We start from the raw sequence: 19,882 nt of genomic DNA on the forward strand, positions 1-19,882 counted from the left end.
GACACATGAGGCAGCAGATTGCTAGGCCTCCACTCACACACACACTGTTTTTCTCAACCTTGCTATGTCTCCCAAAAGGATGAGTGTCCAGGGGCTACTTCCTGATCTCCCCAAAGTGCCCAGTCCCCATGGAGCTCAGCTTGATGGGAGAGTGGGACACCCTTCGACTCACTGTTCTGAATCACCTTTTGTCACTGAGTGCTCCAACTGACAGGGCTTTAGGCTCAAAGTTCCACATTTTCTCACACGAGACAGCTCTCATTTTTCCCTCTCAGGTACAAACTCATCTGCTAACATTCTTCTCCAGGTGGAGAAGCAAACACCACACACAAGCAAACAGCAAATACATGTGCAAAATAAACTAACAATCCCACATCGTCACCACCATAAACCTTCCATCCGGTAAGCCCTCCACAAAATATCCTCCCCTCCACAGGGCCCCCAAAAACTTCAGTTTGCTCTGTGGATACTGACATTGCACTTCAGCTTTTCTGGGGAACCACTGCTCCCCCCCCCCCCCCCCCGCACACACGAGAAAACACTACTATGTCCCCAAATAGATTTCAAATATCTACATCTATTGGGTCTTCCCGTTACACTGAACAGCAGGACTGAGTACAAGCTAGCTGCTCTCCCTGTAGCGTCAGTTAATCCATCACAAGGGCATGAGTCAATACAGATTCCTGGCTTCAAATCATAGCAATTCTGATGTGGAAGGACTGGACTGGGGACTCCACTGTTTTGACAAGCACCCTACATGCATCTGATTCGTGCTTTTTAGAGTACTGCTTACCATACCCCACTGCTGCTTGAGGACTGAACTGAATGAGACGTGCATCAGTCAGAACCACATGCTATAGGTCTGCTCTTTGGGACATTTGCTCCGTATGCCATCGACCCACCAGGTTTGAGATAAGGAAGTCTTCTAGAAGAAAGACCAACTTACATTCCTTTGAATACTGCATTAAACCAGCTTTACTAACTCTACAACATGAGACTAGCTGACTCTGTCAACTCATTGCTGACCTCAGCCATGTCCCTACCCGGCTCCCCTCCCTCTGCTTCCTGGGGCACAAAAAGCATGCACAGAGCCAGAGGCTGAGCTCACTGTAAAATTTCCTCTGTATGTCATAGTGAAACAGTGATATATTACATGCTTCTTGCTTTCTTTTTATTTTATTTTACTTTTTATCACATCTGTAGTTGTATAATGATCATCACAATTCAATTATGATTCTAGTCCCAGTTCAAATATTATTGCATTTATTAGAGCATTCAAAATACTATTTAAAATAAGGACAATAACAAGCAATCTCTTTTCTTATTGATATTATTCTTCCTTAAAAAGAGATGACTTGTAGTGCACAAAGCACCACTTTGATACTGCCTGTATCAGAATGTCATGGGGTTGTTGTTAAATAATCAGATTTCTGGGTTCCACAAAGTGTTGCTAGAAAAAACTCTAGAAATCTGTAAATCTGCACTTTAGTACCTACTCTCAGGTGGCTCCAATACTTGTGCAGAGTCCTGTGCCAGCACGAGCCTCATGCAGCTGGTCAGAATCACCTGTGGAACTTTTACGAGCTGCTCAAGCTCATCCCTGTACTTAACAACCAAAATCTTATGGAACAGAGAGAAAGAGACAAAGATGCTCTTGGACGAAGCTCCTCGGACGACTTATGTTTTAAAATACAGAACTCAGGGGCAGAAGATTGAGTCAGTAAAACTTTCAGTTCATGGCACATTATCATTATTGACCCTGCAAGGCCCCCTTTAGTTTGCTTCCATTTATCATTTTCCTCTTCAAGTCACTGGCCCTACTCTCATTTCATATCTTCTGATACAGAGGGTTACTGGAAAATGTGTATGGTTGTTGTGTGATCTCTGAACTCTCAACTTGCCTAAATATAACATAGAATAGATTTTCTTTCCTCTTTTTTCATTCGATAACGTTTTTCTAAAGTTATGCATGAGTTTCATGTTCAGAGTAATTGCTCATCTGCTTCTAACTGCTGTGCCGTATTCCATAGCATATGCACTCACATCAAAAACTTTTCATTCATCCACTCATCCATTTTCCTGGGGCGTGACATCTAGGTTGCCTCCTGTGTCCCACTACCATAAGCAAATACAAACGAGCATTTCTCTGGACCATGTGCTGAGTTATGAACATTTTTCATATTTAGCTTCTCCTAGAACTGCCAGACTGTCCCCTATACTGGGTGCAATAGCTCACATACCTCCCCGTAAGTCAGGCTGAGCATTTAGTCACGTATTTGACCAAACACACTTGTCTTCTTGTAATAAGCCTCAAGGTGGAATGCTGCAAGATTATGTATAATTATAAATACATGCATAATATGTATGATGTATATTATATACACTACATTGTGTAGAATGCAGATTTAATAAGCTAACATTTACGTAAGATTTTGCATGCATTTTAATAAGTAAAATGGAGCCTACATTTTGACTCCTTATATTAACTTTATCTATTGTTGGTATCAAAGTAACACTAGCCATGTAAAATAAGTCGAGAAATTCTATGTATTTTTATTTTTCTTTCTTTGTCTTTTTTTTTTTTTTAGGGCCACATGTACGACATATGGAGGTTCCCAGACTAGGAGTCTAATCCGAGCTGTAGCCACTGGCCTACACCACAGCCATAGCAACGCCAGCCAGATCCGAGTCACATCTGCGACCTACACCACAGCTCACAGCAATGCCAGATCCTTATCTATGGAACGAGGTCAGGGATCAAACCTGCGTCCTCATGGATACTAGTCAGATTCATTCCCACTGAGCTACAATGGGAACTCCTATCTATGTATTTTTAAAACCACTTGTATGAAGTAAAATATTAATAATCAATGGAAATTTGAAAGAACATATATAAAATAATTTCGGAGCTTCTGCTTTAGGAACCAAAGGTGTTAAATAGTATTTCTATTTATTTAATGGCTTTTCTCTTTTTTCTTGTGCCATGTTGGCAATATTATGATAGAGAAAAATATATATTTTAACAAGAATCTGAAATGTATTTTCATATAATTATTCATAAAATTTTTACTTTAAAACTACTACATATATAGTCATATTCTTTTTTTTTTTTTTCTTTTTGCCTTTTCTAGGGCTGCTCCCTCAGCATATGGAGGTTCCCAGGCTAGGGGTCTAATTGGAGCTGTAGCTGCTGGCCTACACCAGAGCTCACGGCAACGCCGAATCCTTAACCCACAGGGCAAGGCCAGGGATGGAACCCGCAACCTCATGGTTCCTAGCTGGATTCGTTAACCACTGAGCCACGACGGGAACTCCCATTTTCTTTTTTTAATTCTTGTTTTTATATTTTACCTTCTACCTTTTCTCCTCAATGCCAGACTTTTCCATCTTATCGTGAAAAAACTCCAGCTATTTCCTAAGCTAATTTTCCCTATTTTTATTCTCTACGTCCTTAATTCCTATTATCTTTAATATTGTTTCTGATGTTTTGGGGCTTATTCTGAAACACTTCCTCCTACTGAAGTGAAAGCTTTGCATATTTATTTTCCTTATTTCTGCATTTTTGGTAAGAGTATGTAATACTTCCAACTTCCCACTATGTGCTTCTTTAGCTGTATGGAGGAAATTTTGACATGTTTTCTTTCTCATTTGAAAAAGAACTGTGTCACTTTTAACGGTTTCTTCCACAAAAATGTTTTTAAAGAGTATAATTTTTAATTTTTAAGCTAGCATTTCATTACTGACATCTAATTTTCTTTCTTTAAGGTGAGAAAACAGTCTTATGATGTCGATCTCATACCACACATGATGTCTGTGCATACAGCTGGAAGGGCTGCACGTGTGTTCAAAAACAACAGGGAACCTCCACTGAATATAAATTTTTCTACATTCATATTACATGGTTAAAGATATATTACATTATTGTTCTCTTCGACAGCTTTGCTTGCGTTTCTGTATTTCTGATCTTTGTTTTTGATGTTACTAAGTTTCATTTTAATGGATCTGGACAGTTTTTCCCTACCACTAGCAATACTCTTTCAGTCTCTAAGTCAATTTGCCTGAGGCATTTCATTTTTCTTAAATTATAGTAAAATCTCTATGATTAGTTTGACAATTATTTCCTTCCTTCCACTTAATTTCATCCCATTTTAAAAATCCTGTTATATGAAGGCTGACAATTCTATCCTTATCCTTCATGCCTCTTAAATTTTATTTTAAATTTCCATCTTTCTCGTTGGCTCCTATCATAATTTATTCATCTGGTTTTACAGAAACTTACTCATTCTGTGGCTACAGCCATTCTACTATTCAATACCTTTTATTGTTTTCAATCTACTACGCCATTTCTTATTTAATTTTTCCAATTGGTTCCTGATAATTATTTACTTCTATTTCTTTTTTATCAATATCCTTTATTAACTCTTTAAGAAATCTAATGTGATTTTTTTTTTAAAAAAAATCACTTTCATTTTTTACCTAAGAAACTTATTGTACTTATCTCTTTAAGAAACTTATTAAAAGGGTATTCTTTCTAGATAATTCTTCATGGGGATAAGTTTTTTAGTTTTTTGTCTCTCCCAGGAGCTGTATTAATCAGAGATTTTGTTATTATTCCCGAGGGTCACATATTTATTTACCTGGCAGTGTACACTGAAGACCAGACCCTAATGGTGCCCCTTCCAACAAGCTGGGAGGAATGAAGTGTGTGTCAAGGCTCGTGGAAAAAAAGCCCCTGTCACGACAACTTGGGTCCATTGTTCTTTATTGGCCAGACCCTCAAAAGATGGTCCTGCCCCACAGAAAATTCCTATGTCCCGTTCAGAAACCGCTTCCTCCCCAAAGCTCCCACCTTGCTTGTAATCACTTAGACTTTGGGGTGGATGGGCGGTGGGGAATAAAGGAAAAAATACTCATGAGCTGACCGGACCTTGTTGTAATCCATTCATGGACAGTGTCGGAACAATCCTTGGATGGCCCTTGGGAAGTGAGGCCCGTTTTCTGTCTCACAGTAGAATGGGAGACTAAAATGATAGGGAACCTTTCTTTGTCCAGCGATGGGTGTGGGAAGGGAGTTTACACACACACACACACACACACACACCCCTTCACTAAAAAGGTCTTACCTCGTCCTTGGCTTTTAGACCTTCTTCCTTCTGGGAGCTACATCACTCTTCACTCAACTCCATCTTCTCTTTTTTAGGGGTATCTCAGGATATAGCATTAAGACTCATGTTTTGGCATCAATATTAATTGCAGCACCTATAGGAAGGGAATCAGAGGGTTATATTTGTTTGCTATCTTGACAGAGACCAACATCTATTCCTAAGTACTTCTTTCCCTTTTTTTTTTTTTTTTTCCTTTTTAGGGCCACACCCATGGCATATGGAGGTTCCCATGCTAGGGGCTGAATTGGAGCTGCAACTGCCAACCTATACCACAGCTACAGCAAAGCCATATCCGAGCCACATCTGTGACCTACACCACAGTTCACGACAACACTGGATCCTTCACCCACTGAGCGAGGCCAGGGACTGAACTGGCATCCTCATGGATACTAGCTGGATTCATTTCTGCTGCACCACAGGGGAACTCCTCCCAAGTATTTCTCATAGTTGTATTTCTCTCCATGTTGAATACCTTGAATCTAGTATCTGTCTACTATAAACAATTTTGACTATTAGTTTATAAAAGATAGTGCTTTTATAATTACCTGAAATCAATCTTTTTAAAAAATGCATATGTAAATTTTCATGCAGGTAGTATTATATTGACAGGTTCTCGTATTTAAACATCAATATTACAGGATATATTTTATTTGATAATGGTGGATTATTCTTTTATTGTATCATCTACTCTTTCACAGGTTTCATTTAAGGCTTTCTCAACTACTTTTATATGTGAAATCTATCTCTATTTTCTCAAATTATTTTTATGGAATGTTATTATTTAATAAATTGTCACATTTTCTTCCAGGAATAAAAAGACTGACCACCTATATCCATGCCTTGAATGCTAAAGGAATTAACCAGTTAATCTTTGTCTATGGATTAGACTATGTGAAATTTAGAATATCCAACCAGTTCTGACCTAGAAAAATAGACACTTCATGTTTTTATCCATGCAAATATTGGAGGGGACAACCCCTCTACTCCTCATCAAGGCTTTACTTCATTGAGAGTAAACACTGATATATTGGTATTAATTACCTTTTGGTTAAATGTAAAAGCATTCTTAATTTCTCTTCCAAACTACCGCACACATTTGGAATGATACGCAGATGTACACTTTAAGAACAATTCTAGAAAACTAAAAAACTATCGTTTTACTTAATAATATTCTGACCTATCATGTTCTAGACAAACAACACAGAAAAATTCAGTTTCATCTATTGCTTGTCTTATTCATTCTCGCCTTATTTTCAATTCAAAGTACATGGGAAAAACAAAACAAAACAGGGAACCAAAAACTCATGGGAGAGTCTTTTGAGTTCACTTTCTGGGTGAATGCTTCTCTGCCTGACCACAAGAAGAGAGGAGCCTCCAGAAAGTTAGAGAATTGAAAAATGGGGAGAAATAATGAGTCACAAGACGGCCTAACCCTTTTCTAAGAGGGAAATTGGGATAAAGGAGTTGGAGAATCACCGCAACTTACGTATACGTACGCGGTTAACATAGACTATTCTATTTCTCAAATTAAGTGTACACTGTAATTATATTCTGAGGCTACGACATTCCAGAAATAAAGAACATTAAAATGCCACAGGTCATATTAATGTAAAATAATTTTTTGTCATAAACTAAACTGTATGATAGAAATTGGGGATTTTAATGATGAAGTCCCCTTGGATAGAGTCCAGTGTAGGTCTTCTACAGAAAACATGTTTCAAAAGCAAAAAATAGAACAGTATGTTTCCGGAGCAAAATACTGAAAAACTATATATATACATGACCATTGTGTTAACCTCAATTTGCTCTTTGTGTATAGAGGGCAATTTTAAAAGGTAAGATAGTGGACAGAACTAGGAATTCACCCATTGCACTTTCAGAAAATATATCTCAGAATGTATTCACTGACTCCAGAATTGTTGGGGCTCACTGGAGATACATTTGGGTCTAAGAAACCCTCCTCTCTGTTGCCTTTGTTCTTGACCTTCCTGTGGCTACAGTGTCTTCCGGCCCTCCCGCTCTTCAAATCTATTGCTCCTTTCATGACCTTTTAAAGAAGGGTCTCCTGAATATCCCCCTCCCCGGTATAGTCCTCACTCCATCAACCGTTCTCAGGTAGGAAAACTGACAGTGTTACTGGGGAGTGAGTCGCACCCTCCACACACCACAAAATCCTCTCTGACTTCTTGAAATTTATTACTAAACACTCTTTGGTGCCTTATACATTGCCCTCTCCTTGATATCCTCATCTTAAAATATAAGTACTGGGAGAAGATCTAACAGGAGCCCCTTAACACTTTAGTGTTGATAACATCAGACTGTGTCCCTTTGGCCCGAAGCTCTGACCAGAGCTCTAGGTGCTGAGAAGAGAGGAAAAATGGTTAAAGAAAAGAGAGACAAGGGATCGGGAGCTTGGGGTTATCAGACACAACTCAGAATAGATTTACAAGGGATCCTGCTGAGTAGCATTGAGAACTATGTCTAGATACTCATATTGCATCAGAACAAAGGGTGGGGAAAAAAAATGTACACATTTAAGAATAACTTGATCCCCATGTTATACAGCGGGGGAAAAAAAATTTAAAAATAAATAAATGCAAAAAAAAAAAAAAAAAAGAAAGAAAGAAAGAAAAGAGAGACAGTCACCAGCTCACCAATTTTTTTCTTTAGCCTTCCTATTTTAGCACATAACTATATTCTGGTTTAGTGTGAAAAGACTGTGGGGTCTGTTGTTAAATTACCTAAGTTCATACTGAGGTTCCATAACTTACTGTATTTGTGACTTTGGGAAAAGTACTTCATTTTTCTCTCTCTTTCTTCATTTGTAGAATGAAGACAATGTACCTACCTCACAGAGTTCTTATGAGCCTTAAGTGAGATGGCGCATATAAACTCTTAGAACAGCTCAGGGCGCAGAATCAACACCCACCCTTAACCTTCCTTTGCTTTTCTCTACCTTGTCTCATCCAATATGAGCAGCTCTAAGAACTAGGGTCCCGATGTTTTAACAGACTGACATCTGAAATCCATTTGTCTCTCCTTATATATAATAATCCACACGTTCATCAATGAGCAGGAGATCTACTGTCTAGGACACCTGTCCTGCCTCTTCATGAACACGTTTTTCTCATGATCAAGATCTCTCTTAAGTCACAGTCTGGTTGTTATTAGTTCAAGACAGTGAGAAACGTGGGAACAAAGAGTGCTTCATTCCCTCTACTTATCAGTGCCTCACACAGCATCTGAAAAATTACAACCATGGGAAATACTGGCTGGATTGAAAATATACTCTTGTATAATAATATTAACACTTGGGATTTACCTTGATACCTTTACAATATATCTCTCTGATAAGCAGGAAGCACTCTATAAACTTTACCAACTATATTCTATTATACTTGTTTCACATGGTTTTGAATTGGGAAATTATTCCCATTTAGGACAAAAAAAAAAAAAAAGAGAGAGAGACACTTATTAAATGCCACTAGGTGACAGGCAGTGTGCTCAGTGTTTGAGAATTATGAAGAAAAGGACACAGTTCCAACCCTGTTTCCACCTCCGTCTCCTAAGTGCTGCAGGGGCTCCACTTCTTAAGCACCTCATTTGGCCCGTCTGGTCTGAGGGCACCACTCTCATTTCTCCATGTTCACTCATACTGAGAATGATTGCATAATCACATATGCATGTTTTGTTCACACCTGACTGCAAAACCTATCAAGACTTTTCTTAGTGCTATTTGATGTTACTCTTTCCTACCATGGCTAGCAATGGCCAGCCTCTGAACAATGCTTGCTGTGTAATGCGCAGTAACACTTGCTATGTGAAGGCTGTTTACCTCAGTGAAAACATTTTAAGAAAGACAAACAGGGGTTAAATCCCATTATCTGTTCTTTAAATTGCGTGATGTTATACATTCCTGAACAGCAGGGCTATCTATGCTTTGCCCATTTTCTTATATTAATCATATGGGTAAAAATCTTATCTATTTACTTGGTTGTGTTTAATGGTTATATCAATGTGAGTTTATTCTGAGCTTTTCCTGGTACCATAGTTAGGGTTACACAGAACTCTTTAGCCTTCCTTTGCGGTTAAACATTTTCTTTTGAAATCTGAGTTCACAGAAAGTCTTCTTCCCAGAAGCCACATGTTCTCAATGACCTTTCTGCTTTCTACTTAGAACTGGAATGAGATGAGCATTTGTTTCCTGAGTCTTTTCATTTCCTAATCACCAGCCATGGATGTATGCCACAGTGGATCCGAGAGTTTCCGCTCCAACTCCCTGAATTACTAACTACTTACTATCACACAGTTGCAAACCTCTCTGAGTTTGTAATTCCTCATCTGAAAAATAGGGCTACCAAATGCTCCTTCAATTGGATTTGAAGAAGACTCAGTGAAATAGTGGCTGCAGAATGCCTGGAAGAGTCTGATGAATGCTGGCACTTCTATCCCATTTTGTTGACTAGATTCAAGGCCAGAATCTACAACTCACTTGTGGATCCTTCTGGCTTTTCAGTCACAAGACATTCCTCTGGGTACTCAAGAATATATCAACTGCTCAGCATTCAGAACATTGCCAACATAAGACTAATTTCAAATCAAAAAGCGTTTTTCTGGAATCCAAGGGGGCATTCAAAGGTGATAAATAATGTTTCTGACACTATAACCTGAATACTTGAGTTATACTTTGTATCAGGAAAGCCACAGCTGTATCTTCTCTCTCCCACTGAGCAGTCTGTGTGGCACCTCTCAGCAATATCGTTTATTTTTTCCCTCCTCTTGTTTGTCAGTATCCTCTTAACATATTGTTTAATACATCAATGTACTTTAATGCCAATCCACTTTGCATATTACATCTCTTTTCTTGACGACAGAGCTCATCTCCTTTTCCATTTGCCATAATAGATCACTGAGACTCACCCCACTAAACCTCAGTGATGGCCACGATATGCATTTCAGCTACGTAAAACTGACTCTATTCATCAAATGCCACATGTGGAGTGACTCAGGTCAAAACCCAAAATGTTAATTTAGGCTCAATGAGGTCATACAGGCCCCTGAGGTGAATGCCACATAGTGATAAAGGAGGCAGAGCTCTATCTAAGAGAAGACGAAATCAGCAACATGGGGCAAAGTACTACAACAAGTGCGCGGGGGGGGGGGGGGGGTTAGATAGAAGAATAAAGGGTGGTGCATTTGTAAGGCCGAATAGAAGAGCAAACAGCCAGGTCACTGGGCTACAGAGATGAAGGGAAAACACCGTCATCTCAAGTTGAAGCCCTGAGGAACCATAAAGTCGAAGGAAATTGGGAACACACAGGCGTCAGAACTGGTCAGAGGAGTCAGGGAGCTCAAGAGCTTGAGACAAACCAAAGGCTTTCTGAGGGGGCTTCCTGCATAGTCCCCTGCTGCGTCCCGTTTTTAAGGTGTACTCCTCCAGAGTAACTGAGAACGTGTATGAGTCCCAGCGAGCTCAGCTGAGGCTATGAACACTGCTCAGAAACTATCCAAATAGCCCTTCTGAGAAGTGCATTGTCATGTCCCATTCTACATCTTAGGTGGTAATTCACCTTTCTCCACCAATTTCCAACTGAGACCTGCTTGATCAGTTTGAGCAATCTTATGGCCCACACACTTCTCCCTCAAGGGGATCTCAGCTCAGAATACAGTTCAGTTGTGAGGTGACTATAACTGCAGATTTTCAAAATAGTAATATAAATTCACAGCCCAGGTAACAGAACTCCTGTTCTGTTTGGAACTCAGGGTTTCTAAATCTTATCTAAAGTCCTTTGTGAAATTGTGGGCTGTGTTTTTACGAAATCTTTGAGAAACTGAAAAGGGCCCACCGGAATGCAAACAAGTCCTACACATTATTTTGTAATGGAAATGGCTGATGGGCCTGGTTTTTACTGAAGATACTAAAGAAGAGATGCTAGCAGATCTTAATATCTGGCATAGTCACACATTAATAGAATAGATTTATTCTGTGGCATATCAGAAGGCGGGACTAGGAAAAAAAAGGATGAACATTATAAGGAAGGGATTTAGAGATTTACACATCAGCAATACAGATGTCAAGTCTAAACACAGCCTGATGCACTCTCACTTTAGTCTTCAGTTCAACATCACTCCTTAATGTTCTTAAACATGCCTTCAAAACAGGCCAGGTGCTGCACTAAAAATAGACATGATTCCCAGGTACTTCTCCTACTGCCTTAACCCTCAACTATCACTGCAGTTTGCCTTGCTCTTCATACAGTGTGGGGTATTTTTTTCTGCCCAACTATGATTTTGTCTCTTCTTGACCAAAAAAAAAAAATTATTCTTCCCTCAGGCTCCTCCGAGTCTGACCCTCAACCCTGTCACCATCACCTCAATCAGCATTTGGCATGCAAGCAGAAAAAACAGAAAGGACATATCAGAAATTGTATAAAAAGAGCCCACCCTGAATCAGAAATTTAACACCTTGGATGTCTAATCCCTTTCAAAGTGAAGACACACTGTCTCATAAAATACACTGTAATTATTGCCACTTCTAGAGAGACAAACTTCTGGGAGAAAACCTGAAAAGAAAAACCTTTAAATTTTTGGTTATTTTAACCCCAGTAAACTACATTCTTTGTGTCATCATTGTGCGTTAGCAATTATTGAAGCAAAAGAGAAAAAGAGTCAAATTATTAGGATTGTTATGGATGGCATGGGTATTCCACAGGGGCTGGACACAGTTGAGAAAGGATTTTCAGACTTGTTTTGCATTCATTTTCCCAGGTAAAGCATTTATAAATAACATTTAAAGACTGAGAAGAAACTACACTATTGAGCCTTCCCTCACTTACAGTCTGGGCTGCTCCCTCGACCCGGGGTGATGGGATGGGATTTGTCCGAGTGCAGTGGCACTGTATTCAGTCCTGGACAAGGGGGCCTGTTTCTCCCTCGTGCGGTGGTGGAGAAAAAGTAATTTCTTATTCTCGCTCTAGTTCCATCACAGACTATCTGACTCACCCTGAAACAGTGTTACACTCACTGGACTGTTTAAATCAAGGAAATCTACCCCCCCCCAAAAAAAAAAACTGTGGAAACCATACGAAGAGGCAAAGCAGAGACGCAGAGCTGTAAGAGGGGAGAAGGGCACCCACCTTTATGCGGCAGCTGCAGAAGCACTGGTGCGGCCTGGACCGCGCCTGCAGGAGCTGAGGATGCCCGCGGGCCACCTGACCACACGGGCAGGCCCGGGGCGGCGCGCGAGGCTCGACGGGAAGCTGGGACCCAACATCGTGAGAGGCGGGGCGGGCGGCCGCGCAGGGCCTGCCGGGACGTGGGAGTGCGTGTGCGCGTGCGCGCGCGTGCGCGTGGCCGGGCTGGATGAGCCCGTCGTGCTGGGCTTCCTCCGCGACCTCAGCCAGGGAGGGCCTGCTTTGCTCCAGGTGGGCCGGAGCTGCCGGGGTGCATATCTGGCCTGTGAGCCGAAGCCTCGCAGCCAGGCTGCGTTGCCGAGTCCCTTGGCCTAGCGAGCAGGCGTCCCCCCGTTGGGGACCATGGCAGCAAAGTTGCTGTGTTTGACCGCTGCGGGCTGAAGTCTCGAGGTGACGGGACCTGATGGGTCTGAGTCCGCAGCGCACATCCCTGGGTCCCGGCTGGAGGGCACTGCTGCGATTTTGAAGCTGGCATCAACCAAACCTAAGGCAGACTGCTTGGCACGCCAGAACAGGTGCTGCTCCACGTCCTGCTCAGGTCCATGGACCTGTGGGCGGAATGTTCTCTGCATTTCTTGTCTCTTCTGGAAGCCCTTGGGTGACACCAGGTTCACTTCTTGACACAGAAATAATCGGGCAGTGGTAAGATATTGTCAGCTGAGCAGCAGTGACCAAAGGACCATCCCGACCATGGGGAAACCTAAGCCGTGGCTTCACCGCTTCTGTACCTAAATTTATCAAAAGCCCTTTTAGGAGTCACTGTCGTGGCTCAGAGGAAACGAATCTGACTGGGATCCCTGAGAACCAGGTTCCATCCCTGGCCTCGCTCAGTAGGTTCAGGATCCAGCGTTGCTGTGAGCTGTGGTGTAGGTCGCAGATGGGCTTGGATCTGGAGTTGCTGTGGTGTAACCTGGAAGCTACAGCTCCCATTCCACCACTACCCTGGGAACCTCCTTATGCCGCCACTGCTGCCCTAAAAAGACAAAAAAAAAAAAAAAAAAAAAAAAAAATCCTTTTAGAAAACGCTACTGGTGTATCTTGGGAACGTGCTTTTGGTGCTTCTTGGTCATAACCCACCAATCTACACAAGGAGATGCGGATGTAAAAAAGGTGGAGAGGAAATGAAAACGCTTGGACAGAAGAGAGTACACTTCAAGTTTAAGGAAGCTGATGGGCAAAAGTAAGCATTATGGTAAGTACAAGACACAAATTGCACAAAGAAAAATCCCTCTCCCATTCTCGTCTGAAACTCTCCCCTTATACCCCAAAGGAAATACTAGCCTTTCCCAGTCTGCATTCACAAGACATTTGCATAACCATCTATATTAATTTCGCCTATAGTATTTAAAAGGGTGGAGAGTTAGGCACCAATTATAGTGGGAATTTCTTGCCTTACTCATTCAGCTTTCTCTGTTTTGTTTAGCTTTTGTTTTGTTTGTTTGTTTTGCATATGGGTAGCCAGAAGGGGCATGCATGTGTGTGCATATAGCTGAGTGATTCATCTGCTGAGCTGCTACAATTACATTTTTTAATGAAACAAGTATTTGTTGTGGTTAGCATTTGGCTTTAGGTGATGAGAAATTAGATAAATATTCCACTAAAGCCTGTATTTTGAAATCCTGCCCCTGGGATTAGAGACAGGGCCCTGTTCATGTGGATACAGGCGCCCAAAATACATAGAGGATGGTCATGTCCCTGCCTCCACCTGTGTATCCACTGTTCCTGATCTTCCTCTTCACACAGGCTCAACGTTTCCTCTGGTTGGCTTACGTAACCTTTGCTGAACAACTGGGAGCACAGAGGAAAACATTACAGGGAATTGAAAATGCGCGAACTAGTCAATAGGTTGTAATACCGTATGTGGTTCTGTGAAGACCCATTCGGGACAAAACTTGTGGTTCTGTTCTGTTCTTCATTCTTAAGTTTCCTCAGTGTCATTATTTATGTCATTGACACCCCTTACCCTCCAAGGTCGTAGCTGACTTAGAAAATGAGTATTAGGGCAAGTAGAAATTCTCAGAAAAAGCCCCGCATTTTTCACAGATTAAAAACACAGCTATCTTTGGACATCTTCAGTAATTTAAAAAGTACACCCCACTGGTTGAGAAAAATAATTTAAATGATGGCCCCAAGCATGTTTAGACATTGGAACATGAGGCGAGTTTAAAGGAATTGCAAAATAAGCTCTTAAATTTTTATTTTTATTTTTACAAAGTTTTTTTTTCCTCAATTAAAATGCTCCCTGTCCTGCACCTCATTTTGAGAATGTTCTCTTGCAGTGACAGTGAGCAGTGCAGTTACACATGGCCAAGGGGCTAACAAAATATTCCACTGAGGTTTTAGGAGCTTAATTTGTGGCATAAATCTCTGTTCTCAGGCCTCTGCTTTCAGACCCCACAAGACTGTCAAGTGGTGCCGGAGGGCAGTAGGACTTAGTTATAAGTTTTAACTTTTATAGCATTTCACATGACTCCAAGACAGTTGTTTTGCACGGGATTTCAGATGAAGCTGTTAGTTCCTCAGGAGTCCCCCATCTGGGTTTCCATTAATCTTAGTAACAGGCTCAAATCCTTTCGCACTCAGGCTTTGTCTGCATCTGTAGCAGGGGGATGGTGGATGGAACAAATTACTCTTATTGTTTTCTGGTATCCTTGCTCATTACAAAATCTTCCATAAAAGATGGTACCTTGTGGGTGGGATTTATAAAAAGGACAAAATAGCAATGGCTTACAGAGATGTTGTATTAAAATACATTTTCCGGAGTTCCTATCGTGGCGCAGCAGAAACGAATCCAACTAGGACCCATGAGGTTGCGGGATCAATCCCTGGCCTCTCTCAGTGGGTTAAGGATCTGGTGTTTCCCTGAGCTATGGTGTATGTCACAGATGCAGCTCAGATCTGGGGTTGCTGTGGCTGTGGTGTAGACTGGCAGCTATAGCTCCGATTAGATCCCTAGCCTGGGAACCTCCATGTGCCGTCAGTATGGCCCTAAAAAGCAAAAAATAAAAATAAAAAATAAAATAAAATAAAATACATTTTTCTAGAAAGACCTTTGTGCATATGGTGGGGGGCAGGGGGAGTATGGTGTTAACACAAGGATTGTTGAGATTAATTTAGATACAGAGAACTTCACCCTTTATATCTATATAGTTCTACACATTTTTTTAAAGGTGTATATTACATAAAGCAAAATCCATCCTTTTTAGTGAATAGTTCAAGCACAAGTTTTTACAAACATGAAGTCACGTAGGCACCACTGAAATCAAGATAGAGAATATTTCTATAACTCCAAAAATGTTTTCTTGTTCTCCTTTATTTCTTCCTCTTACCCTAGCTCCTAACAGCAACTGGTCTAATTTTTTGCCCCCATAGTTTTGCGTTTTCCAGAAAGAACTATAAATGAATTAAACATGCCTTTTGCGTCTGCCTTATTGCAATTAGCATAATGCTTTTGAGATTCCTCCGTGTTTTTACATGTCAGTAGTTTGTTCCGTATTTCTTTTGAATATTGCTCTGTTTTATAGATGTACACATACGTGTGTTTTTTGTATGGATCTAACACAGTTTGTTCACTTACTACTAGATGGATTTTTGAGTTAGTTTTGGTTATTGGGAAAGAAGCGACTATAAACATTCACGTACAGGTCTTTGTGTGGACAAATGTTTTTATTTACCTTATATAAAATACCTAGAAGAGGAGTTGATAGATGGTGTAAGTGTATATGTGATATTATAATAGACTGCCGGACTTTTCCAACGTGGCTGAACCTTGCTGGTGACTGCATCCCCCCGACAAGGTGTGAGCATTCCAGCTGCTCACACATCTTCACCAGTGCTTGGCATTGTCAGATCTGGGAGGGCTTTGTTGGTTTCTTTCTTTGCCATTGTGTTTGTGTAGTTATATCTCTTTGTGGTTTCACTTAAATTTGCCTATGACTAGTGATGCTTTATATGTATGTAAGTATGTCTATGTATAATGATATACACACCTGCATAGATTTATTTAGGGCAAGTGTTACTAGGCCCATACTGTTTTATACAATGAGGACATGTGTTATAATCCCCCCTTGGGGGATTGAGTTTGACATAGTGGAAAAAGTGAGAACTTTGGAATTGGGCAGATAGAGGTTTGAATTCTGAAGAGTTGTGGAGACTCCTACGCTCCAGTTTCCTCATTTATTAGGTAACAGAAATGATACCAGCTTCCTACAGATAGGAGAATTACATAAGATAACATTTCTAATGCAGCTACCAGCATACTGTAATCCCTTTTCCTTCTAGGACAATGCTGGCCTTGACATAGGAGAATTTTCTGCAAAAATATCCTCCGTAGAGGTCCAATGTCTGGAATTTCAGGAGCTAGAAACCTCATCTCTTGCTGCCCCACATGGAAGGGGAAGTCTTGGGAGGGTAAAGGGTAATAACAAGGGACTCTCCGAAGAGTCAGGAAGCCCTCTGGTGTCCTGCACGGTTCAGCTCATATCTTCACCACTGACCTGCTTTTTAACTCTGTGGGAAATAGCTGCCCCCTCAACAGACCATGTGCTTCACAGGGATGGGGGCCATGTGTTATTCACCTCTGTATCCTCTGTTGCACACCATCTGGCTTGAGATCACCTGGTACCCCAGCCGTGTTGTACCTACTGCCTGAAGATTGGTAGAAGGACCTAATGGTTTGTCATGAGACTGAAAAGCCAGTGTTTGGCTATTTAAACTTAGGTTTTATCAGAAGGTCATGTTTGGCATCAGGTTTACATTCTCTCTAGCTGATGTGTATGTACTCAGCTTGGCAAACTTAGCTGGAGAGCTCCAGGAGGCTGAGGGAGAGTATACATTTCTCCTTGCTGGAGCCAAGAGCACACATAGTCCTGCTGCCCCCAAACTCAGGGAGCCCAAATATTCCGAGGAAATCTTGTCCTTTGAGATGCAGGGTGAAGCGGACTCAAACCCTAGTTTATATGCAGAGGGAGCTTGGGTTTTGTTGACTCACTTTGATTTATGAATTATCATTGCTGTACCATGTTTGTTATTCCTTTGTCAAACAGCAAAACAAAAGTAAATATTAGACATCCCCATGCTCATTAAAAAAAAAAAATCCTGTTTCTTCAAATTCAATCCAGCATCCTGATTTGCTACCTGGATTTCTTTCTTTGGCCTCTTTATCTAAACTAAATAAAACAGCAAAACCTTCTCTTCCGAAGACCAAAAGGTTGTTTCCATTTTCTTATCAAAAATATATTTTCTCTTTGTTCTTACTTCTCTTTTACAGCATGGTTCTGGTTCTAGACCTTATCATTTCTTTTAAGATTTTCCTATAATCCCTAATTTACATTCTTTTAATATGACCAGATGTCTTTCTAAAGTATAGATGTAGTCACAGATTCAGGGAAGAGGGGATGCCTTTGCTTATAAAATAATTACAGTATCTAAGACCTTTCATAATCTGGCCATGATTTAACTTTTGCCAATCAATTTTTGACTTAAATATATGAAAATATGAGACTGGACTCACAGCCAGAAACTGCCTTATCTGTTGAGTGAAGAGGTTGGTGCGAATATGACAAGTGATTGAGTCCCAACTCCTCCCATGACCCAGCTGTGCTGGCACAGTGGGTTGGTTTGGCAACAGTGACATGGTCGCAGGTGCCCTGGGAATGTAAATTAATGAGGTGACGTACGGTAGTGAGTAAGTGCATAGTGTCTGCAGCCAGAGTGCTGACTTCAGAACCCGTTTGGGGCAGATTACTTGCCATGCACCTCAGGTGACTCACCTGTAATACGAAGATGCTGATATTACACGTGTTCTAAGCTTGTTAAGAGGATTAAATGAGTTGTTATTTATAAAGTGCTTAGAGTAATGTTTTGTTCATCGTTAGTGCCGTATAAATATTCGTTAAGTAAAGTGAAATCTGAGGACGCCAGTGGCATGTCAGCCGTGATCACCTGTGTCAGTGGCCCAGCTCTGACACAGGTGGTCTCTCTCGAGGAACCAGATTGTTTCATAGGGATTAAAATATCTAGCACTGTAGTTATCTGGTAAATAAGACATCGTTCTCCTAAAACAGTTTTAATTTAGTTTCCTTGTATGTACCTGGATGTTTAAAGAATTAGAGTACAAAATAGCCATGATGTTTTATTTAAAAGTCTCAAACTGAGTAGCCTCTGTTCAAACAATTGTTCCCAGTGATGGCTTTTCAACCAATTATACAAATGTCAATGCAGGTGTTCTGGTAGTGTTACGTAAGGCTCTAAGTCTTTGGGCTTGTGTGTGCAAGTAGTCTGATGCATGCCTTGCTAGTTGCACTCCCTGTTTATAATCACAGCAGGATAGAAAGTAGACTGTTTTCAGAGTCCTACCCTCTTAGAAATGGCGTATCACATTCGTTCTTCTGTCTAATTTGTGGCTTGAAGCTGGGCATCATCCCATTTTCTTAACCTCAGAAGATTCTATCAGACATTTAGTCATTCCCTTTCGCTAAACCTAAAAATTACTTTTCACGTTTTAAAAAATGCATTGTTGAGCCCTCCCAGTAACCACGATGAAATGGCAACACCAAGAAAATAAGCAGCATTAGCAAATTCCAACACAGTGTTACTTCCTTTATTGTTGCAGGGATCTGAAAGACTGAAAGAACTATAATATCCCTAGACAAGGTTGGCCTCTGTAGGAAAGTCAGAGACTTAAGGTATGAGATTTCTGCATTTGGTAATCCTTCTCAGCAGGTCATTGTTATAACATCAAATGGGATATCTCTTACACCTGAAACGTAAACAAAATTACATGTTGTTTTTGTGAGGTATGAATGGTTTATCTAAAGTATAGCTAAAATGTCTTCTATTATCTCACTTATACACAGATCACTTATTAAACAGTTTAGATCTTTGAAATATGACCGTAGATAGATCTGAGATTAAACAGAATTCAGCACCATTCCCCCCCCCCCGCCCCGCTTAGCATCCATGTAGGTCCTACTTTAAATCCACTTCCAGCAAGTTCTTCAGCTCATGCAGATTAGATTTTGTATATTTTAGGAGGGTTAAGTCGGAAGACATAAATGTAGTCAGGTCATCACCTGTTTGGCTTTGATAACACAGGAAAACTGTAAAAAAACAGACACACACAAAAATGGGGTTATTGAGTTGAAGGGTAAGTAGCTATTTATACCTCAGTAACACTAAAGACTATTCTACAGGATACCAAGCAAATATTTTTGAGTCATTAAAAAATAGGTAGAATTATGCTTAGAATAACTTTAACCCATTTTAGGACATTTCCATTAAAAATATGGGGAAGCGGTTTTAAGTGGTAAACATACAACAAAAATCCACTTCGGTTCAACTCTTCGTTCTCTGTGGCTATTTTGTGTTTGTGATTCTAGCCTTGAAACACCACAAAACATACACATTCAGTGTTTCCTAATATTTTAACTTCATTTTTTAAGTCAGAAAAGTGAGGAATAAGGTCTATATCACATAGAATATTTTGACAAAATAAGCTGAATGCTAGTATAGGAGTTCATGAAG

At 40.6% G+C, this 19,882-nt stretch overlaps 2 long non-coding RNA genes across 17 annotated transcripts in view; one reads left to right on the forward strand and one right to left on the reverse strand.

Annotated features, from left to right (window-relative positions):
• The window catches only part of LOC110257602 (uncharacterized), a 276,977-nt gene extending 264,571 nt beyond the window's left edge, over nucleotides 1–12,406 (reverse strand). For all 16 annotated transcript variants that reach the window (XR_014833312.1, XR_014833306.1, XR_014833299.1 and 13 more), the window contains exons 1-2: nucleotides 12,302–12,406; nucleotides 5,124–5,259 (exon numbers count right to left, since the gene is read on the reverse strand). This is a non-coding gene — a long non-coding RNA (uncharacterized LOC110257602). The remainder of the gene's footprint in view (nucleotides 1–5,123; nucleotides 5,260–12,301) is intronic.
• Nucleotides 12,407–12,498: 92 nt separating this feature from the next.
• Nucleotides 12,499–19,882, forward strand: part of LOC146395099 (uncharacterized) — a 187,600-nt gene continuing 180,216 nt past the window's right edge. The window contains exon 1 of the long non-coding RNA XR_014833320.1: nucleotides 12,499–13,550. This is a non-coding gene — a long non-coding RNA (uncharacterized LOC146395099). The remainder of the gene's footprint in view (nucleotides 13,551–19,882) is intronic.

Source organism: Sus scrofa, chromosome 18, assembly GCF_054392235.1.
Source record: "Sus scrofa isolate SSC_HxYL_T2T_F1_AM1 chromosome 18, Sscrofa_HxYL_maternal_Yorkshire_Landrace_v2.0, whole genome shotgun sequence".
NCBI classification, from domain to species: domain Eukaryota; kingdom Metazoa; phylum Chordata; class Mammalia; order Artiodactyla; family Suidae; genus Sus; species Sus scrofa.